General features: G+C 47.6%; 1 protein-coding gene across 3 annotated transcripts in view; it reads left to right on the forward strand.

Annotated features, from left to right (window-relative positions):
* The window catches only part of LOC135394860 (leucine-rich repeat-containing protein 70-like), a 404,291-nt gene that overhangs the window by 97,697 nt on the left and 288,322 nt on the right, over nucleotides 1-18,272 (forward strand). The window lies entirely within an intron of this gene.

Consider the following 18,272-nt stretch of genomic DNA (forward strand, 5'->3'; position numbering starts at 1 on the left):
CCTCTCTTTCTCAGTGACTCCTCTACTGTAATCGTGATCGACTTCTTCCTAGTCCTGCCCAACTTCAGATATTGATGACACTCTCGTAAACGTTGACATAACCTCAATTATCCATTTTGCTCTTGTATCAGCGCGCTATAGGTACCTGTCTAACGAAATTCGGTTAAGCCGATACTAATTCGTTGACTCAATTATCTTCCCCGCGCAAGAAGCTGTGGCATGACTCGATGTCTCAGGCAATCTTCATGTTATATGATCACTCGATCAGCTCTCGCCTCCCGAACACTCCGTGGGTGTTATTCTTTTTTTTTTTCTAACTCATTAGCGAATACGCCGCTTAAACTAATTAAGGTGGCGCTATTAGGCTGGCTCGCGCACATTAATTGCTGCCATTCTATGCGGGCAGTTGACTGGCTCTGTTTGTCCGTCTTCAATATTGCCCGGAGGGAAGATTCGCGTTGGCAAGGGAAGCCTCAATTTTGTCTGTGCTGTGTTGGACGATGGTTGAGTTATACATATTTAAGGGAAAGGAAGAAAGGAAAGAAATAAGTGTCTTGACGTCACTCTCGTCGTCTACATGTAGAGGGAGTCTTCGTAACTGCCTGCTGTTTACGATTGATAAGTTGATAAGCTGCTAAGTAAATTTTTAAAAAAATATGAAGAAATTGAATTCGTCACCCGACCAAATCTGCAACTAAAAAAAAAAAAGCAATACAATATCCAAAATAGAAAGAACAGAAACTCGTCATAACACACCCACCCACTGAAACGTAGTCTCGAGGTCTCGGTTTACGATTTATCCAGCTACCTTACACGTGTGCCATTTACTACTTATTTCGCCCTTTCGATCAAACACGCTTGCAGTCCCATCCCACCGAAGCCGTGCTGCTTTTATGGAAGCTACGGGTAGGCGGTCCTGTTTCGTTAATACACGCAAAAGAAGAAAAAAAAAAGAAGAAAAGAAATAAAATATAAATTGTCCGATACAGGTTCTAAGGTGACTCTGTGCCTGTATTGTTGTGTTTGCGGCGCAGATTTTTTCCCCCACAACCTGTTGTCGTATATGCAGGGATATTGAATTGAAGCTTTCCTGACTTCATGAAAGCAGGGAACGCCTCCAGCAGGGTCACAGTGGCTCAACAAATGTTATACAGGAAGTAGATAAATAATATGGCAGTACGCGCGTTTTACACGGAGCTGTTTTATGCAAATAATTTTGAACACCAATGCCGTGATTATTACTGTTTTTTTTTTATTCGGTGTTAACGCCGCGAAGGAACTGTGGCTACGAGGAACATTGAAATTCTTCCAGTTTGTGGCCACCACGTACAGCTCCCGTCAACCTTAATAGTAACACTTAAAAAAAATGTTCTCGTGCACAGCGCTTTCGTGAAGTAACGCAACGTGTTGAACTTCCTTTCTCTCGTTCAAAATTCAACACAACTCTTTCTTTTTATTTTTTTTTATTTTTGGCTTGGCATAGGTGCTTGCACGATTTCGTGACAGATACACACACAAAGCGGGGTACTCGCTGCCCTTCTGCTGTGTCCTTCGTGGATATATGCTGAATATAGTCCAATTGCCAGGAGTAGACATCTTTAATAGTTTGAATCGCACCGGCTTTCAACAAACATAACAAAATACAGTTAACTGATGATGAGACTCGAATGGGAACCGAAACGTTAACTGTATTTTTGTTATGTTTGTTGAAAGCCGGTGCGGTTCAAACTATTAAAGGTGGATATATGTTTAGGCGCAGGGAAATGTTGCCTAGAAGTAATAATTATATTACGCCATGAGTTCATAATTCTACCTGAAGGGTTGAAATTGGGTCGTACGCCTTCATAGCGTATAATTTTCTGTAACCGTTTGCTTTCTGTACATTCAAAGAATTGCCGCATTGCAACTTTCGTACCACACTTTCCGGCTTATAAACGTGTCCTTCTTAGAATGCACCACAAATTTGTTTTTCGTTGCGTTCGCAGGATCACGCGCCATATTATCGCATGCGTGTGCAGTCATCGTAACACTAATATGCGCTCCTAAAGAATGAGAGGTACCGACATACTTCAGAGAGAATATATTTGTATTTTTTAGTTTATTTGTTTATTTGTTTGTTTATTTTGCAACAGGAAATAGCGCATTCTTGTTTAACAGTGACACGATGTCTGGCTCCGGTCTCTACGACGTTGCTATGTGTCGTTTTCGCTTTGAAGACTCCAACTCCTTTCTTCGCTTTGATCTCCGCTCCGTTATTTACGACACTATCTTTATTCCATTCCGTTTCTTTCACGGGCGTATCGTATACTTCCCCCTTATGTTTTTTTTTTTTTTTTGGCCTCTAAAGGATCGCGCATTCTCTTTCGAAAGAGGAAGCAAACATGGTTGCCACTTGGGGACGCTCAAGGGCAAATGGACAACTGTTCTGCATTCGTGATGAGTAGCGAACGCACAATAGGCACGCTTACGTGCATCAAGAAGAGAAGGCGCATTTGGTATGTGGAGAGAAGGAAGCAGCTTGGACACTACGAGATAAGTGTTCCTCGTAACACGAGAAAGGAAATGACTTAACGGAACTGTAAAGTGAAATATAACCACCATGTTTCAGGACACCACCATGTAGAATTTGGCTGTGTGATCACACACACATCATCACTTCTCAGTTCTTCATACTTTTAGGGCGAACTAATTTTGAACACTTATAAAAACTGGAAGGTGGTGACCCTCGACGTTCGCCCAGGACAAAGTGGGAGCCGGCCCCGGATTGGTGCGCCGAGGATTTCCCTGTCGACAGAGATGTCTTCATGCATGACGCGTGACGAGCGAACCAGGGGAGGATGAAATAAGCGTCAAGAGGCTACCGCCCTCTACCGACAAGGAAATCTAAACGACAAGCATGATACCCAGGAAGAGCCCATACAGTGGCCGACGTTTGTTCGAGCTTGGCAAGGTTTCGTCCCCCAACTGCGGTCTGTGTGATGTAGTTGAAGACGTGGATCGTATACTCCAAGACTGCCCAAGGTACAGAGCACACCCTTGTACGCTTATGTCATCGGTGGCCCGCCTGGATAATCGACATTACTCCACCGAAAAGGTGCTGGGTCTTGGGTGCTGGGCCGGAAATCAGCTCATAACGGCCATACGCGCCCTTGTGCAATTCCTCGTCGCGACGGACCCCTTTGACACTCTTCCGCTCTTTTTTTTTTTTTGCATTGAGATTTCACACGTGAAGTCTCCTACACTGTTGCTTTCGGTGCCGAGTTTTGTGGTGATGTTTTCATCTATTCCGTTTCAAAGTGTATGGATTTGTGTAGTTTCCCTTTCTTCTTTTCTGAATAACGCGTCCTGGAGTAGCCAGTCCCGAGTGGCTCAGTACCAACATTTCCATTTTTTATTTCTTTTACAAAAAAAAAAAAATACCCAGGACGACAAAAAGAACGAAATGGGGTTAACCAGGATTCTTGCGAAATAACAACATCAGGGGGAAACGTAGGAACCAGCGAACGCAAACCTGACAAACCAGCAAGTGCGCAGTAGCAGTTCCACCGGAAAAAAAAAGAAAAAAAAGAACAGTACGAAACGCAAATGCGACAGTATTGTAGCAGCAGACGAGCAACGTGTCAGTGCTTGACGCGTCTGTGCTTGCGTGCAACGCCAAACTCGACCACAGTCTACCGTTGGCCTCGTTCAGACACACGAATGTCGCCTATAAACGCGTTCGCTTCTTCTCAAAGTCACTGTATTCTTTTGTGCGCGTTTCAGGCCGAAAGCGGCGGCACGCTTTGCCGCACACCGTTTCCTGCCATCCTCACTGGCACGCGGCATACGTCGCCAATTTTTGGACAACGCGTCTGCATCTCCTGCAGCAATGGCGGCATATCTGCGAGCTCTACACTTACGCGAATGATCTGCATACGCTGTGCAGACACTGAGCGCGCCCGACGCAACGTTTCAGTACAGCAGAGGCGGTGTGACGTACGATAGGGAGAGCGGGCATCGCGAGGGCGAGGGCCCTCTTTTCCCCTCAGGCTATAACGACACTGACGCGACGCGGCTTGACCGAGGCATCAAACGCGCGTTAATGCAGTGCTATTGCATGTAAAATGAATGCCATTCGAGGCGTAACGAGTGACCCATTCAAGAAGGAGCATTGGACTACTATACTAGTAAATACTGCTATAGAAGTACTATAGATATTGCTACGGTAGTAGGCCGTGGTGTGACAGAGCTGTAAGTCAACGAAGGAAAAAAAAAAAACGTAAACGTTTCTGGTACAACCACGTATCCATACATGATTTTGTCCGTATTGGACACGGACGCATAAGGCCGCCAATTTCTGTTGCAAAATGAATACAGCAAGAATAAAGTACATAGTGAGGACAGGAACATATTTCGCTGAAAACTAGCTAAAATTATGCGTTCCAGGGTATTATGGCTAGCCCTATTAGCGTTGAACTACGAACTGCTGAGGGAGATGATAAAAAATAACATCCATGGGCGTTTGGCGCACGCTCAGATTGCAGAAGAAGAAGAAGATTGCTTCATTCCATTTCAAGCTGGCCATTCTATCGAAAGCGCCGCGACGACTTGAGAATTGCTCGCAAACCAGACGGACCGCCTGAGATCCTTCTGTCTGACGACTGGCAAACATCCTACAGCAAGCAACCCGACGACCAGAATTCTCATTACCCCAGCTCCAATTTTTGTTTTCTCCCGTGGAACCATGCGTACTCCGACTGCCCCTACCGGTCGGCGACGACCGAGTATCAAGAACCTTGCCGCATCTCCCGCTTCAGGCATGTCTCCTCGGCTGTTAACACCGCCAAAAGGCGTCGTACTCAGCCTGCCACCATCAGTGCCTCAAGGAGCCAGGTTCGTCGTGTCTCAGTCTTCAACCGCTCTCTCCTCCCAAAGAACAGGAAGGCAAGGAACAGTATCCCTCCGAGTGGCCATACTCATGACGTTCATTTTCGTCATCTCAATAGTCACCGCCTGGTTAGTCATCAGACCGAAGGGCCGGGGATCTCTCAGGCATGGTGCACCTTTCTGTTGTCCTCAAGAAGTACGGAGACTCTCTAGAATCATCAATGTGTCCATCGATCCCTGCACAGATTTTCATCTTCACACCTGTTTCAACCGTATCCGATTCAACAGGACGAAGAAACTGAAGATGCGGGATGTTTATGAAGGCGACATCATTCAGGGTGTCGGGTCGAGCATGAACACCACAGCTGGTAGTGCACTGTCCGGATACTACAGGTCCTGTCTGAATGGCATCCTGAACACAGACGTCCTCTGCGGCGAAATGACAACGGGAATCCTACAGACCTTCAACATCAGAGAGAAAATGGACATCAACTTGATTGCGAAATTTTGCATCATAATGTTCGGCCTGTACGGCATCAACGGGATCCTGCATTGGGTCATTCAGCACGAAGTAACGAGAATTGAAGTGCGCTACGACGCTGCCACCGCGTTGTCTAAAATGAGGCGCGGTTGCCTGGACCACATAGTGGCGGCCTACAACAGGGGTCTGAAGACGTCCGTAGACGTCAACGCGCTTCTAAAATTCGAAAAGGACGGGCTACCAATACCTCCAGCTACGGCAAAAGCTACAGAAACCGGGGTACTCATCAACGCGATCTTCAGTTTTTTCGAGATAGAATGGCGGAACCTGGCGCGTGCAGTAGCGATACCAACAGCGTTCGTGACGCACCCACGGAAGGAGTACCTCATCGACCTCTTCCGCACTATCGGAGACAATCAGCCACTCAGTACTGCATACGTCGTAACATCCTTCGTCTACAACTCCTATAAGAAGGTGACGCGAGATCCGAGCTTCGCCAGGAATATGAGTGGACTGGAAATTTCTGGAGTCTGCCACGAGGAACTGAATCGAGCGAACAACCTCTGGGAAGCTCTTTACGCTCAAGCTGCGACAAACCCCAAGAGAGACTCCGAGTTCCGTGCCATCTTCGACCAACTCATCAACAATGTTTCAACGTTCGCTGTTGCCAGTAACATCTTCAAGGGCGACGACACCGATATAGTTAAACCAACGCTAGAAAGGCTGAGGCTCCTACTTCCATCTGACCTGGCCGTTCCAAGTCTGAAGGTACCCAACATAACGGATAGGAGATTCGGCGTCAACTACTTCGTAGTCCGCAGGTACGAGACCCTCATGATGAAAGTCAAGCTCGAGAAAACTTACGTGTTAAATTCAACCGTTGGATATTTTGATGCCGTGCTGACGAGGAATAACCATCTCCGACTGTCTGCCGGATATTACCGCGCGTCTCAGTTTAACTCGAACAGCAGCAGGTTTCTAAGCATGCCTGTGCTCGGTGTGCGTATGGCCAGAGTCATGTGGCGTTACTTGTTGACGTACGACGGTTGGAGCGATGAAACTTCTGCGAACATCAGAAAGTTCCAAAATTGCTTCAGGAGGTATATCGGCGGCTACAGGCGGCGAAACTCGGAAGAAACAGAGGACGAAGCCGTTGTGTATGTTCTAGCCATCAAGTCTGTTGTGTCGGCGATGACGTCTGCACCCGACTGGCATACCGTCAAAGAAGCGTGGAAGCTGATTAAGATGTCCAATGCTCAGCTATTTTACTTGCGATACATGGACAGCATGTGTCACGAACTAGGTCACAACCAAAGTCTTACAGACCCCATCAATCTGCCTCTTAGGTACATAACGGATTTCGCAACAGCCTTCCAGTGCTCTGCGCACACTCCCATGGTTGCCTCGGAACTGCTGGAATCATGTTGGACCAATGGGGCTCTGTAGCCTGTGTGTCTGCTAGAAGCCTGGATAAGCTTGCGAGTGAAACGCCGATTTGAGGGAGATATTTTGTTTGTACATAATATAATTATGAGAATTTGAATCTTTACATAAAACGTTTTTCAATTTCACTTTGGGATCCCTTTCAGTTAGTACGGTGCTAGCAGCGACTTGGAGCGTACGGACTTAGACATGTACCTAGGTAACCCAGTGACCTCTTTGAAAGTCAGTAGGGTTGGTACCCTACTGACTTTGTCAGTCACTGAAGGAGGACTGCGCAGGAGCGCGTTCCGTAAACTTTTGTCCAGCACTGTACATGCAGAAGCTGTAGTGTACTAATGTCAAAAGGTAACTAGTTCGTTGTACGGCCAATGAAATAGAACAGGTTCAAAAGTTCAGTAGGTCCTAGTTTTTTCCTGGAAAAAGTTTGTCGTTCTACGTGCCTGATGGTGCTATAGCTTTCGTTACCTTTCATTCAGCTTTACCACCAAGTAGCGACGAATGTAAGCGAACAAAAGTAAGCATACTGGACGAAAGATGAGAAACACGGACGGAAGACACGCGAGACAAAGGGACTGGCAAGTTCTGTTGAAGCTGAATGCTTGAACGCTGTGTCTTCTGTCTGCGTGTTTCTTACCGTTCGCTCAGTATGTACAAAGCGGGAGATTGTACCCAACGAATGCGGTCTTGTCACGTCAAGGTGCTGCAGCAGAGTTTCACTACAACGTTTTGGAACGTGGTTGAGTGCTTTGAGGTGACGTGCGCCAATACCTTGACGGCGTGGTTCCTGTTGTCAGCATTAGCTTACAGAGAGAGAGTGAAAAGGGACTCTTCGCAGTCATGGCAGCCTCTGAACTAGAAGATAAGAGGCTAGGGCGGTAAAGTGTTGTTTTCGAGAACCTACGTAGACTTCGCCCGTCGCCGCCCGCGTTCCGCACCGACAGCTTGCGTTCGCGATTCGGCGCAGCGCAACGAAAACACTAGCGGAGATTGTCGCATTTCGTAGTGGGAAAGCAGTCATATCTGGCAACTGCACCCGCGTGTTGGAGTCCGAATAAAGACAGTCCGTGTTGCCATTGTTGGCACTGTTACGTTTTTACTACTGTAATAAGGTACCCCCAAACGTGGACACTGAATTGAAGATGAAAGCCACATGTCTTCCCAGCTGTTCTCTTTCTTTTGTCTATAGTCCATCCGTCGTGTACTGTTAGGCACGCATTCTCCCAAGGCTGTTCCATTTGTTTTGACTGAGTACTGCTGCACTGCAATGGACTTGTTGTCCATTGAAGAGTAAAACATGCAACAATGCGTGACGGCCTCGCGTTTGAAAAATATTTCTGTACTTCGACGCACCTCGGACGTTTAATAATTGTTTACATTCGGGCTTTTGCTGAATAGAGGTAAGGTCGTGCACCACAAGCATCTACAGTAACATTGCCTGGATCTCGCCGATGAGAGACCATACAACCAAGGCACATAGTATAATTAGAATTTGGATAGTATTATATTGTTAATTGTGATACCTTCCACGACTACCGATGACTGATATAGCTGAGTTTCATCAGTAGGACGGATACAGCGCGTAGTCTTTTTTTGCTTAATGTACGATATTTAAGCCACCTGAAGATCCTATGCAAGCACACAACCTGGCGAAACTTGACGATGAGAATGGCCATGGCCACGGGTGAGAGAGACTGAATCATCACTGTCACACCAGTGGCTAGTATTTGGACACTTATTAGACGCCACACGTTTCCATTGCGCAATGAACACAACAATACCCGCAGGTAACCCGGTCGGGGGCAGCACTTCCACAACCAATCACAAGTGCTTTCCGCTCTCGGATGTCACAAGAATCCCACGGGACGCTATTTGAGCAGCATCTGCGATATCCGTCACGTTCAGTTAATGCAGATTTTATGCGTGACACAGAGACATGTGTCCTGTCAGTTAAAATAAGTAATGTATATACTATTCTCACTATAATAGTCGTAGACTTCTCTTTTTGTGTCACTCCTTCCAGTTGGATTGGTGTTTCGTTTTCTTTCGTTGGGGAGGCAACCTTGAGCACAGAAAGTGTGAGCAGGGCGTGTATCTCCTCCCTCCGTGCATTCAATCGCGTCCTTTCTATATGCTGTCTGAAATATCAGGAAAGTTGCGGTGCAATTTTGCTGCTCCACGTTGCTTTGTCCTACTTTGTACTAGTGCTGACATATAGGCGCATAGGCATAGGCATATAGGCATAGTGAAGCATATAGGCGCATACAGGTTAGCTCACGAAACCACGTCAGACTCGAAGGACTATCTTTTATTATCATGACCGCAACAGGCTCAGTTGTTAAGTATTGCAGACTTTATTCAGCACGGGTCTCCACAGTGTGCCCAAAGTCTATTGGATTCTTTTTCTGGAGCAACCGAAGTAGGTTGTGTGCGGTGAGAAACCCCTTTGGTTGTCATTGTGACAACGAACGACCTTTCAACGTTCGACAACAACGACAACGTACAATACCTTTCGACGTTAGCAATGCTACAGCTTGTGCATCTGCAAATACCAGCCTAAAGTGAAACTCGAGCAAATTCAACGTGATCAAACTGACACCCCAACATGCAAACATCGAAATCCTTATATAATTGCAATATATAGAAAGAATAGAAGTAAATATTCTATTTCGAGGCTTATCGAGGCTGCTAGCAAACGCACACGCTACAGACCAGCGTCGGCCCAGCGTGATCCCCCCTTGGAGTTCTTCGGGAGATGTCATGGGAGATCCTTCAGGACACTGGAAAGCCAACGCAAATCCGGTATGTACTTAAGAGGCAGATTGATTCTGTCCATGTCGTCTTGGTTGAGACCTGATTTGCGACACATGCTGTCCATGTATTGCAAGTGAAACAGCTGAGCGTTAGACATTTTGATTATATTCCATGCTTCCTTGACGGTGTGCCAACCTGGTGGAGATTTCATCGCCAGCGAAACAGACACGACAGGTAGAACGTATCTACTTGTTTCATCCCCGCTTCGTATTGACTTTCGCCGTCCGTTGTCATCGACATTTTTCTTCAAACAAGTTTGAAGGTTCATGATGCTCTCCAATGCTTGGTCGACCGAACCGTCATAGGTTAGCAGGTGACACCATATCGCTTTCGCCATACGGGCACCTAGCACAGGCATGTTGAGGAACTTGCTACTGTTCGAGTTAAACCGAGACGCACTGTAGTATCCGGCAGATAATCGGAGAAAGTCATTCCCCGTCAGAACGGTATCAAAATATCCGAGGTCGAATTTAGCACGTAAGTTTCCTCAAGCTTCACTTTAATCATGAGGGCCTCGTATTTGCGCACTTCGAAGTAGTTAAGGCCAAATTTTCTATCTGATATGTCGGGTACCTTCACAATTGAAACTGCCAGGTCAGACGGAAGTAGAGGTGTGAGCCTTTGGAGCCATGGAGCCGGACGATGGCAGGTTGAAGAGGTGTCTGTCCGTAGTGGTACTAACTGAGAAAATAATCCTGAGGAACGAGATGACGGGTGGTTTCGGCACTCTGTCGTCGCTGACCCGTGGGTACAGAAACTGAAGTGATGGTTCCGCGGAATAAACAGGAGCTGGGCGTGGCGTGATGGTAATTCAGATAGTGGAACGGCTGGCCGTAGAATGTGTGCCGTACGGCACACGGCTCAAAATGAGAGGGGTTGGTCAGCAGAAGGATGCGATCTGGTAGCAGTGAAGTCGGAGAAGAGCGTTTCATAGAATGACCCGCTCTGAATGGAATACAGTGAATTGTTCTTCTTCTTCTTCCACCACTAGGAACAGTGGCCAGTGAATTGTCGTTGTTGTCGTTGCTCCACGAGCGGGATGGTGACGTGGAATTTTCTGTCGTTCTCTTCGTGAGTTTTGAATTGAAAATAGAAATAACTGTGATGACCTGAAACAGATAATTGTTATGTAATTAAAAATAGCGATTTATTTCGAGTTTATTTAAATTATTTATTTATTCGTGACCTATCGAATACGTTCGTACGAAAACTGCTTTCTTATTGTTGTGTCAGAAGAGGTAGCAAAATGGCGTGTTTTCGCCAAGCGACCTCCTGCCTGTACGCCGGCATGTTGGTCGGGGAAGGACCGCGCACTCTCGACTTGCCTCGTAAGGAACCATGCCGGCGTATGCCTTACAGCATCTCTAAAACCCAGGAAAGACATAGACAACACATTCCGTTCTGCGATTTGAGTTCAAACCATTTCCCAGCCTCGTCGCGAACGCGATCATCGTCGCCGCTCTTTCATATACTTTCCACGGTCACAGAACGGATATATGTTTTCGCGTGTCAGTCATGCAAAACGTATCCACAGCAGCGTTTAATGTTCCACATGTTGACAGCGTCAGTGCCGGATTTAGGGGATGGCAGACGGGGCAGACTTGGCCCGGGGCCCCCACCACAAAGGGGCCCCCACCAGTAAAGGCCTTGTCCAAGGGAAATCTGTTTTGCATTCCTGAAACGCATCTCTGAAACGGAAACTTGGTAAAAATCTGTCCTCCGTCCACGTTCCGAATAACACATTGGATAGACATAGACTACACGAGGGAGCCCCCACAGCACAGTGCCCCCGGGCCCCCACCACTGTAAATCCGGCACTGTTCAGCGTGCATTTGAGCTTCCCCACGAAACGTCTCACGCATGAAACTCGCCATACCTGCTGCTTTGAGGTACATGTAAAAATCGCTTTCCAGACGTTGGACGACTAAGCGTAAGAGACGTTCCAAAGAGTAAGAGACGACTGTATACCATTCTGCCAAAAGTCGTCAGCGTAGAACATTTCATGATTATGGACACGCACAATCAGATTGTGTCATCTGAGCGGCTAAACTGAGCCCAGAGTCAAGTAGCCTACATGGAAATGTCCTCGGTGACGCTGGATCACGACACGTTCACGACTCGGAGCCTATTTCAGGGGCTCGTTTTAGGACATTCGCTTCCCAACTGAGAATATGCCTCTCCTTCACGGATAATGGCGCCAGGTCTTTATGGAGGACAAGGTTAGAGCCAACACTTTCCCGTGGTCCATTGACCCGACGATGAACTACGTCATCCGAGGACACTTATCACTGAGGGGAGAATAGGATTCTTAGCCTGTTGGCGCCATAATGTTGCACGCACTCCGAACTATTCCACTCCCAAAGTAGAGGTCGCTGCACGCTATGCCTTGTTCTCAACTGCCACCGATACGACACCTTCTGTGACACACTCACGCATCGCCTGGCCCTCCTGGGATATATTAACCTTTCGTACTCACGTTATGCTTGGACGTACAAACAGAGTGGCGTGACAGCAAGCGCTGCTCAACTTTCTCGGTAACACAGAACTTATCAGCCAACTGTGAGCAGTCATGTGAGCAGTCATGCGAGCAGTTAACAATGACGAAGGAGTGACCAGAGATTCTACACTCCAAGAACAACACAAAGGGTAACTACAGCCTCCAGCCCCCTAGATTGGAAGCACTCCCCATTTTAGTTTCCTGATACTGAGAGTTACTCCCAGGCAGTGCAAATAATCACTCCACATCAACTTTCATGCATTCAGTCCCGAAAGGGTCCAGTAGTTGTTGCAATGCATCTAGGCACCAAAAGTGACCAGAATTACTCACCGTTATTTTTAAAGAGTACTCGTTTACTGTTACGCTGATTAATTCACCGTGTTTGCCTTGCATGCTTTTCTCCTCTTTAATAGAGTATCAACGAAATAAGGGTGAGCAGGCAAGCGAGCTGGTGGAGGTTCGACGACGGTAGCATTCTTTGAGCTTGAGGAAACGAGAGGACGCACAAAGAAGTAGACAGGACGAGCCATTTGAGCCTCGTCCTGCCTACTCCTTTGTGCGTCCTCTCGTTCCTTCAAGCTCAAGGTATGCTACCGTCGTAGAATATCAAGCCCGCCGTCGTGCATGTCTCCATTCCAGAGTGAACGCAACAATACTGGCAGGTAAGCCGGTAGGCGGCAGCACTCCCACAACCAACCAAGAACGCAGCAATGAACCAACTCACCTTACTCAGAGGGGAAGGATGGTGGGAGCGTCTCGTAACAGACGACAGGTTGTCAAACGACGGTGGGCTTGATACTGTATTAAAGGGAAGGAAAGCATAGAAAGGAGACACGGTGAATAAATCAGCGTACCAGTAAACGAGTACACTTAAAAAATAATATGGAGTAATTTTGGTTCCTTTCTGGGTCTCGATGGGTTGCAACAACCTCTTTCGGGACTGAATGCACGGGCGTTGATGGAGTGTAGTGACTATTTGCACTGCTGGGGTATAATTCTCAGGATCAGGAAACTAAAATGGGGAGTGCTTCCAATCTAGGGGGCTGGAAGCTGTAGTTACTCTTTCTGTTGTTCTTGGAGTGTAGAACCGCTGGTCACTCTTTCGTCACTGTTCACTGCTCGCATGACTGCTCACAGTTGGCAGATAAGTTATGTTATGTGTTATCGAGAAAGTTGAGCAGCGCTTGCTGTCACGCCACTGTGGATTGTACATCCAAGTATAACGTCAGTACGAAAGGTCAATATATCACAGGAGGGCTAGGCGGCGCGTGAGTGTGTCACAGAAGGTGTCCTATCGGTGGCAGTTGAGAACAATGTATAGCGTGTCGGGACCTCAACTTTGGGCGTGGAATAGATCGGAGGGCGTGAATATTGGGGCGCAACAGGCTGGGGATCCCATTCTGCCCTCGGTGCTAAGTGTCCTCCGATGACGTAGTTCGTCGTTGGGTCAATGGACCACGGGAAGGTGTTGGCTCTAAATGTTTCCTCCATAAAGACCTGGCGCCATTATCTGTAATGGAGAGGCATATTCTCAGTTGGGAAGCGCCTGTAACAGGCTCCGAATCGTGAATGTGTCGTGCTGCAGCGTCACCAACGATATTTCCATGTAGGCCTACACGACTCTGGGCTCATATTAACTGGAGTCACTAAATACGGGTACAGAGCATCGCATTCCTTTTCAGTGCGGAGCCGACGACCTGTCCGCGACTGGGCCGATCGTGTCACGTGGTTTCTACGTCCAAGAACTCTCCGTCCAATGTTGAGTCACCTCCATCCAAAACCGGTTTCCTTGGTTGCGAGCTGGCTCGAGTGTGCGTTATTCTTTCGTCAGAGAAGGGAGAGCTTGGCGTCCCGTTGCTAGGCGACGCAGCCGCGCCGGACTCAAGATGGCGGGATCGCTCGCCGGCGTGGCTCAGTGTCGCTACTCTGTTCCCCAATTTAGTGACCCTAATTTTAAAGGAATACTTCGGAACGATCGGTGAAAAAAAATTTCTCCACATCGTAGTTGGTGCATAGCATCCACTGTATACCTGTCATCAACTTTGTTTCTTCCTCATGTGACGAATTATGCCTCAAATAAGCGAGCAATCAAACCGAAACAGAGGAGCGTAGAGAGGAGTGTGCAGAAACTTTCCCCTTCGAAGGCCAACGCGTTACGTCACCCTACACGAAGCGGAACAGGTAGTATACCACGCCGGTCGTAGCCTTTGTGTTACATTACCCGAAAGAAACCAATGGACGGAGGTCCGGGATCAGATTACTCAGACGCAGATGGAAAGAAACGGAGGGCGCCTGCTTTCCTGAGAGTCAGGAAACAGCGCAGGAGTGGTAGCGTTAAGTAGGCGCCCCGCAGCGCGAGTGTTTCAGACTCCACTCACTTAACGCGACACAAGCACCACTCGCGCAACCGGGTAGTGCGAGACTCCGAGTCGCTCCCTGCACACCCATTTTGAAATGGGGGCGCTTCGAAGCAGACGACAAGCGCCCGGTGTGCTTGAGATTTTCCGTGGCGTACTTCCTGAAACCGTCGAAATGTAGGCTCGAAAGCAAAAAACCGCCTTTCTATGTTACCCAATGCTCCGATTTCAGTGAAGTGTAATATTTTTATAATTGTTAGCATGCTTTTGTATTAGTGGACAACTTCCATACGGATACCGGCGGTTCTTCGCGGGAAATGCGGTGCTTTAATGCAGACATTTTCACATTTCCTGCCGTCTTCACAGTAAACAGCTCCTGTGACGTCTTTGCTGTTACAAGGAGAAGTCTTCGCAACCGCAATCTGCTCTTCCAACGTTACTATAGGTTTGAACTAAGCCAACGTGTCCTCAGTCTGTGCACTGCGCGAGCAGACAGCAGGGAGCAGTTTCGTAAGAATGCATTCGATAAATAGTTAAATACACTCGAGATAAATCGGTATTTTCAATTCCATAAGACAATTATTTGTATCAATTGATCACAGTTACTTCTGTTTTCAATTCCATGCTGACGAAGAAAACAAACAAACAAAAAGAAACATGTCCTACATACGTCCATATCCAGTTCATGTATTAGTCATCACACGTCACATATGTCATAAGTTACTTGGATCTGTCCTTGCCTTAGTCCCTACCATTACTGCACAGACATAGACATAGACAAACATCTTTCGCCCCTTCTGTCCTGGCCAATCTCCCTTAGTGGCTCACGGCCATCATCTCATTGGTAGAAGAAGAAGAAACACGTGGTCTCGCGCAGGCACGGTTGGCTGCATTCCATTTCAAGCGGGCCATTCTATGAAACGCTCTTCTCCGACTTCGCTGCTACCAGATCGCATCCTTCTGCTGACCGACCTCTCTTCATTTGGAGCGACCCCAGTACGGCACACACTCTACGGCCAGCAGTTCCACGATCTGAATTACCATCACGCTATTTTCATCTCCATTCCGCGGAACCATGACCTCAGCTTCCTTACCCATGGGTCAACGGCGACAGAGTGCCAGAACCCTCCCGTCGTCCCTTTCCTCAGGATTCTTTTCTCAGTTAGTGCCACCACGGACAGACACCGTCCTCAATCTGCCATCGTCAGCTCCACGTCGTGCCAAGACCTCCGTGACTCGCACATCATCCACTCCCTCCATCCAAAGGACAGCAAGGCAAGAACCATTATCCCTTCCAGCGGCCGTAATCATCACATTCATCTTCATCTTCGCAATATTCACCGCTTGGTTAGCCATCAGATCCAAGGACGGGAGACCCACCATGCCTCCTGCACCTTTTTGCTGTCCTCAAGAAGTGAGGAGTCTGTTTAGAAACATAAACGCGTCCCTGGACCCATGTGCGGATTTTTACCTGTACACATGCTTCAACCTCGTTCGGTTCAACAAGACGAAGAAGCTGATCATGCGGGATATTTATGAGGGCGACATCATTCAGGGCGTCGGGTCGAGCAAGAACACCACAGCTGGCAATGCCCTGTCAGGATACTACAGGTCTTGCTTGAATGGCATCCTCAACACAGACGTCCTCTGCGGCGAGATGACAATGGGAATCCTGGAGACCTTCACCATTAGAGAGAAAATGGCCGTCGACTCTATAACGAAATTTTTCGTCATGATGGTCGGCTTGTACCGTATAAATGGCGCTCTGCACTTTGTCACTAAGGGAGACTTAACTGACATTGACGCGCACTATGACGCCGCCTCTGCGTTATTTACGAAGAGGCCAGGCTGTCTCAATCACATAGTGACGGCCTACAATAGCCATCTGAACACGTCCATAACCGTCGACGAGCTTCTGAAATTCGAAAAAGAGGGATTACCAATACCTCCTCCTACGGGAAGAGCTACTGATTCCGAAGAGCTCGTCAGCGTGATCTTTAGTTTTTTCGATGTAGAATGGCAGAACCTGGCGCGTGAAGTAGCAGTACCAACTAGGTGGATGAGGTATCCAGGAAAAGAGTACCTCTTCAAACTCTTCCTAGTCATCTATGCCAAGCAGCCACTCAGCACGGCATACGTCGTAACATCCTTCGTGTACAACGCCTACATAAAGGTTACGCGAGATTCAAACTTCGCCAGGAACCTGAGCGGCCTCGAAATCTCTGGGATCTGCCAAGAGGAAATGGATCGCTCCAACAACCTCTGGGAAACACTCTACGCTCAGGCTCTGGCAAACCCCGAGAGAGACGCCGAGTTCTATGCCATCTTCGACCAGCTCATCAACAGTGTTTCAGCGGTTGCTATGGCCAGTGACATATTCAAGGGTGAGGACACCCTCGCTGTGAGATCGAGACTCCAAATGCTCAAGCTTCTACTTCCGTCTGACCTGGCAATTCCAACTGTGAAGGTACCCGACATATCAGATCGTAAATTTGGTCTTAACTACTTCGAAGTTCGCAAATACGAGGCCCTCATGATGAAAGTGAAGCTTGCGAAAACCTACGTGCTAAATTCGACCGTCGGATATTTTGATGCCGTTCTGACGAGGAATGACTTTCTCCGATTATCTGCCGGGTACTACCGTGCGTCTCGGTTTAACTCGAACAGTAGCAGGTTCCTCAACATGCCTGTGCTTGGTGTCCGTATGGCGAAAGCGATGTGGCGTCACCTGTTAACGTACGACGGTTGGGGAGAGCAAGCATTGGACAGCATCCTGAACTTTCAAACTTGTTTGAAGAAAAATGTCGATGACAACGGAGTACGAAAGCCAATACGAAGAGAAGATGAAACAAGTGGATACATCCTACCTCTCTTATCTGTTTTGTTGGCGATGAAATCTGCACCAGATTGGCACACCATCAAGGAAGCATGGAATTTAATCAAAATGTCTAACGCTCAGCTGTTTTACTTGCGATACATGGACAGCATATGTCACGAATCGGGTCTCAACGAAGGTCATATGCACAGAATCAATCTGCCTCTTAAGTACATACCGGATTTTGCATTGGCTTTCCAGTGTGCTGCGGAATCCTCCATGACATCTCCCAAAGAAGTCCAAGGGGGATCATGCTGGGCCAACGCTGGTCTGTAGCGAATGCGTTTGCTTGCAGCCTCGATAGGCCTGGAAATAGAATATTTACTTCTATTCTTTCGATACTTCTGTTTTGATGATTGCATAAAACCTTTGTTGGGATGTCAGTTTCATCACGCTGAATTGGCTCGAGTTTCACTTTAGGCAGGTATTTGCAGATGCACAAGTTATAGCATTGCTAACGTCGAAATGTATATGGCGTTCGTTGTCCCAATGTCAACCAAAGGGGTTTCTCACCGCACACTACCTACTTCGGTTGCTCCAGAAAAAAAGAATCCAGTAGGCTTGGGGCACACTGTGGATAACCGTTCTTCTCCTGCTTCGAAGGGATCCTTGCTAAAGTCTGCACCCAGCCTATTGCGGTCACCCTACTAAAAGATACCGGTAGATATCGGAATGTACTTACCGGTAGACCGAGGCTGGCGCAGGCAAACTTGACCCTTGCCTTTATGGTTGGGTTTGCGTGGTTCTCCAGGTTTGATCCACCGGAAGAGTCTGACGTGGTTTCGTGAGCTTACCTGTGTACGCCTGTATGCTTGCAAGATGGAAACAATAACACCGACTTAACATAGCAAACTAACCAATTTATTCAGACGTTTCGTCACCCATATGGGAGACATCAGTGCACCCTCGGGAGGGAATGAGTGACCGAAAACCAGTTAAGTC

Source organism: Ornithodoros turicata, chromosome 5, assembly GCF_037126465.1.
Source record: "Ornithodoros turicata isolate Travis chromosome 5, ASM3712646v1, whole genome shotgun sequence".
NCBI lineage: Eukaryota > Metazoa > Arthropoda > Arachnida > Ixodida > Argasidae > Ornithodoros > Ornithodoros turicata.